This window comes from Prionailurus viverrinus, unplaced genomic scaffold, assembly GCF_022837055.1.
Source record: "Prionailurus viverrinus isolate Anna unplaced genomic scaffold, UM_Priviv_1.0 scaffold_57, whole genome shotgun sequence".
In the NCBI taxonomy this organism is placed as follows: domain Eukaryota; kingdom Metazoa; phylum Chordata; class Mammalia; order Carnivora; family Felidae; genus Prionailurus; species Prionailurus viverrinus.
This window is the reverse complement of record NW_025927619.1, coordinates 995,390-1,001,504: the sequence shown is the minus strand read 5'-3', so window position 1 is coordinate 1,001,504 and position 6,115 is coordinate 995,390.

The following is a 6,115-nucleotide window of genomic DNA, read 5'->3' as shown; positions in this document are numbered from 1 at the left end:
CTGAGAGTGGAACTGCTGAATCTTTACAAGGGCCTTTTATATCCTTCATTCATCTCTGGTTATAAAAAGTGTGTAAATGGTATACAGGCACACCACAGAGATATTGTGAATTCAGTTCCAGACCACCACAATAAATGGAATATCACAATAAAATGAGTCAAATGATTTTTTTTTGTTTTCTCAGTGCATATAAAAGTTATGTTTATATTATACTGTAGTCTGTTAAATATGCAATAGCAGGGGCGCCTGGGTGGCTCAGTTGGTTGAGCGTCTGACTTCAGCTCAGGTCACGATCTCACGGTCCGTGAGTTCGAGCCCCGCGTTGGGCTCTGGGTTGATGGCTCGGAGCCTGGAGCCTGCTTCCGATTCTGTGTCTCCCTCTCTCTCTGCCCCTCCCCCGTTCATGCTCTGTCTCTCTCTGTCTCAAAAATAAATAAACATAAAAAAATTAAAAAAATGAATATGCAATAGCATTATGCCTAAAAACAATGTGCATACCTTAATTTTAAAATATTGCTTAAAAATGCTATCAATTGAGGTTTCAGTGAGCCATTATCTTTTTCTGGTAGAGAGTCTTGCCTTGGTGTTGATGGCTGCTGACTGATCAGGATGCTGAAGGCTGAGATGGCTGTGGCAATTACTTAATATAAGACAATAATGAAGTTTGCTGAATCAATTGACTCTTCCTTTATGAACAATTTCTCTGTAGCATGCAATGCTATTTGATGGGATTTTACCCACAAAACTTCTTTTAAAATTGGAGTTAATCCCTCAAACTCTGCTTATCAACTGCTGCTTATCAACTAAGTTTATGTAATATTCTAAATCCTTTGTTGTCATTTCAATAATCTTCACAGTATCTTCACCAGGAGTAGATTACACCTCAAGAAACTACTTTCTTTACTCATCCATAAGAGGCAACTCTTCATTTGTTAAAATTTTATTATGAGCAAAATTTTATCATGAGGTTACAGCAATTCAGTAACATCTTTAGGCTCCACTTCTAACTGTAGTTCTCTTGTTATTTCCATTACTGTCATCTGTAGTTACTGCCTCCACTGAAGTCTTGAATCTCTCAAAGTTATCCATGAGGATTTTAATCAATTTCTTCCAAATTCTTGTTTAATGCTGGTATTTTGACCTCTTCTCATGAATCACAAATGTTCTTAATGGCAAATAGAAGGGTTAATTCTTTCTAGAAGGTTTTCAATTCACTTTGCCCAGATCCATCAGGGGAATCACTCTCCATAGTAGCCAAACCTTACAAAATGTATTTCTTAGATACAAAGACTTGAAAGTCAAATTACTCCTTGATCCATGGACTGCAGAATGGATATTGTATTGCCAGACATGAAAACGACATCAATCTCATTGTACATCTCCATCAGAACTCTTTGGTGACCAGGTGCAATGTCAATCAGCAGTCATATTTTGAAAGAAATATCTTTTTTTCTGAGCAGATTTCAATAGTGGGCTTAAACTATTCAGTAAACCATATTTTAAATAGATGTGTTGTCTTCCAGTCTTTGTTGTTCAATTTATAGAGCACAGACATAGTAGATTTAGCATAACTCTTAAGGGCACTAGGATTTTTGGAATGATAAATGAGCATTGGCTTCAAATTAAAGTCACTAGCTGCATTAGCCCCTAGTAAGAGAGTCAGCATGTCCTTTGAAGTTTTTAAGCCAGGCATTGGCTTCTCCTCTCTAGCTATGAAAGTCCTAGATGGAATCTTCTTCCAATAGAAGGCCATTTTATCTACATTGAAAATCTGTTACTTAGTGTAACCACTGTCATGAGTTATCTTAGCTAGATCTTCTGGATAACTTGCTGCAGCTTCTACATCAGTGCTTACTGCTTCACCTTGCACTTCTATGTCATGCAGATTGCTTCTTTCTTTAAACCTCATGAACCAACCTCAGCTAGCTTGAAACTTTTCTCTTGCAGCTTTCCAACCTTTATCATCCTTCACATAATTGAAGAGTTAGGGCCTTACTTTAGCTTAAGAAAATGTGGTGGCTGTTTTTTTCTTCTATCCAGACCTCTAAAACTTTCTCCATTTCAGCAATGAGGCAGTTTCACTTTCTCATAATTGGCATGTTCACTGGAGTAGCACTTTTAATTTCCTTCAAGAACTTTCCCTTTGCATTCATAACTTGGCTCACTAGCACAAGAGGCCTAGCCATTGACCTATCTTGGCTTCTGACATGTCTTTCTTACTAAGCTTAATCATTTCTAGTTTTTGATATAAAGTGAGAGACATGTCACTCTTCCTTTCACTTGAACACTTATAGGACATTGTAGGGTTATTAACTGGCATAATTTTAATATTGCTGTGTCTCAGGGGCATAGGGAGGTCTGAGGAGAGGGAGAAAGATGGGGGAATCCTTGGTCAGGGGAGCAGTCAGAATACATAAAACATTTGTCAATTAAATTCACCATCTTATATGAGTGCGATTCATGGTGTGCCAAAACAATTGCAATATTAACATCAAAGATCACTGATCACAGATTCACATAACAAATACAATAATAGAAAAGTTTTAAAAATTGCAAGAATTACCAAAACTTGACACAAAGACAGGAAGTGAGGAAATCCTTTTGGAAAAATGGCACCAGTAAACTTGATGGTTGCACAAACCTTTAATTTGCACACACACACACACACACACACAACTAAATATCTGTGAAGCACGACAAACCAAAGTGTAATAAAACCAGTTATGTCTGTAGTCTGAAGTTTTTATGGGTAAAATAATATGATGTATGATGGTATGTTTCGGATTTGCTTTATAATATTCTGGAAAAAGTTTTTGTGTAGGAAGGAATTTTGATGAAATAAGAAATAACCATGATTTGCTAACTATTGAAGATAGATCCTCATGAGGATTCACTTTATGACTTTCTCTGCTTGTGTGTATGTTTGAAAATTTCTGTCATCAAAAGTAAAAAACAAAAAAGTATTGTTGGAGAAGAAGTTTTAATAATATGGTAATAGCTGAAGTAAAGTTTTTGGATTATTTGTGAATTTCACTTACCCATGAGATGAGCCCTATTATGGAGAAAGACCCAGCAGCTGCATGGGGTCCAGGCAGGAGGGAAGTTTGGGTTCCAACCCCGACAAAAGATGTTCTCTCTCTTTAGGAACCTGAGTATCTGACACTTGGAGCTGGGTTGGATTTGAATAATTAGCACTTCTTTGCCTCCATCAGATGAGACAGGAGAGGACTTGAAGAGGAACTCCAAGCCCTGAAAATGATAGCACTCACTAGATCCTAACACACTGACATTGCACCGTCCAGCTCCCCCAACCCGTGCTGTTTGGAAAGCATCTATTCCTGGGTGTAGAGACTGGAATGGGGTTGGGTAGGGAAATGTACCCTCCAACTCAACATTCAGCAAAAGTAAATTTGAGGAGAAGATGAAAACTGCCATTCATGTTAGTTCTAAAGATGACACTATGGGGCACCTGAGTGGCTCAGTTGATTCAGTGTCTGACTTCAGCTCAATTCATGATCTCATCGTTCATAAATTTGAGCCCCACGTCTGGCTCTGTGCAGACAGCTCAAAGCCTGGAGTGTACTTCAGATTCTGTGTCTCCCTCACTCTCTGCCCCTACCCACATGCATTCTCTCTCTCTCTCTCTCTCTCTCTCTCTCTCAAAAATAAATAAACACTAAAAAATAAAGATGACACTATGATACATACATAGATACATACATAGACACTATGCTTGCCAGTTTTTCAGAGGGCTGGTGGCTGTAGCCAAAGGCTAAGGCTGGGAGCAGGGATGAGGGCCACATATCTCATTGCGTAGGCAAGGATTTGTCCCTCAGAAGGTTGGAGTGCAGTTCAGAGACAGTAGGTGGCTGACAGGCCTTACCCAGAATCTTATCTCCCTTCTGACTGCCTGTTTTTCAGAAACTGGAAAATAACTGAAGCTTCCCCTTTAGAAATTCTGGGATTGTCTCTCAGAACTGTTTCCAGATGGGAGAGAATTAGGGCATTGGAAAATGAGAGGGGCAATCTAACAGGGTCTCTCTCTCCAACTGAGGACCAATTTCTGCCCCACCCAATCTCCTAGAGGTACCTTATTCTCCTAGATTAGCATCCATAACGATACCCTATAGCCCAACAGGCCCATATTTAATAATATGCCTGCTTGTGGCATGTTAATTTGGTGGAGTTCATATCAGAGCATACTCCAAGTCTCCCAGTCCTTTATTCTCCAGTTAAGGAAGACCTCATATAAAATTGTGATCCCTTCCTGACCTTCCCCAAAGTCTTTCTAACCCTCCTATTCCCAGAAATTATGACTTTTATTTTACTGTATGTGAAAGGCATTTCCAATATCACTATGATGATTGGGTCTGGAAAACCACTAGGGGTAGGGGGTAGGGACAGGTAGGCCCCTGAGGGATGAGTTATTTGTGTTGGAGGTGTGATATGCCTTATTTAGTTGTGTAGAGAGGAAGTTCTAGCAAGGAAGGAGAGCTCTCCAAGGCAAACTGTAAATTATATTTCACATACTTGTAGCCTGAATCTAGAACCAGAGCAGACGTCCTAGAGACCAATGATCCAGGAGACTTCAGAGTCCTTGGAGCCACAGAACAGTCTAGGAATGGGGACTAGAAAATATGTTTAAAACATTTTCTCTGCTTTTGTATGTGTTTAAGTGTTCAAAATTGGATCTCACTCAGCCTAAAGTGTAAGTAGCTTGATCTATACTCAAGCCAAACTCAAAGTAGGCCCAGGTTGCCAAAGATAGAATGTTAAAGCTATGTAGAAAACATAGCAAAATGTTATTGCTGAGATTGATGTACAAATGGACTTTAAATGCCCCTACCCTCATACATGCATTCTTTCCCCTCATAGGAGTCTCCAAGGTGTGCCTTCAGGACTCTGGAAAACACCAAAATCACTGGAAAAATTTGTACATCCTCTTTTTAACCAGTTTTTAAGAACTTTTTTTTTATTATGGGAACTTTGAAACATATACAAAATAGAGAAAACAGTATCATGAACTCCCACATACCCATTACCTAGCTTCAAAAATTAGTAATTTATCTATTCTTCCACCCACTCCCTCACCACATTTCTCTAGATTATTTTGAAGCAAATCCTTAGCATCCTATCATTGTCCAAAAATAGTATACATCTCTAAATAACAAGAATCTAAACATTATAACTACAATACCATTATCAAATATAAAAATGATCCTTTTATAACATCCAATAATCAATGTTCAGATTTCCTTGATTGTCTCACAAATGTTACTTTTAAACAGTCATATTCCCATTGGGAGCCTAATAAAGTCCATACATTAAAATTGACTGACATGTCTCTTAAGTCTCTGTTAAGTTTAGTCTGGTTCAATCTCTCTCTCTCTCTCCCTCTCTCTCTCCCTCTCTGTATTTACTGAAGAAACTGAACTGGTGATTTGTCCTGTAATGCTTCCCACAATTTGGTCTGAATTTTATACACTGTATCTCTGTGGTAGGCTTTAATGTTCCCTTCTGTTCTCTTTCTTATCAATTAGGGAAATCTAGAGGCTTTATCAGATAGAGATTCAATTTTTTGGCAAGACTGCTTCATAGGCAGCATTGTGTCATTCTATCCAGAACTATATAATGGTAGATGACTCTCTTTTTTGATGTTATAATATCCTTTCTTTACAGATGATAGAAACCAATTTATCTATCAAACCCAGGTCTTATAGTTTCATATCCCAACATCCTTGCCCTGTATCACATTCACCCAGGCTGTTGAAGGAGGCATTTAATGAACAGGTCAGGAAGACCACTGGGAACAGATGGGAACAACTTTTTCTGTTTCAAGCAAGACTTCTTAGTTTCCTAGGGTTCTCTGGCTCTAGTTTCAGTCCAGTATTCCTACAACAGAATTTAGAAAGGCTCTATCTGGAAAAAAAAGGCAGGGGGTGTTTCTCATGCTTTTAGCAAATCCTAAACAGAGTGGGGCAAGGTGGCCTCTTCAAGAAAGGGAAGGGAAAGGATTATTTGGCTCAGAAGAGCAGGGTGGGGTGTATGTACAAACTAGCAGGAATAGAAGGGTGAGGGGAATACTCTTCCTTCTGGGAGGAGCATCCTGGGCTTG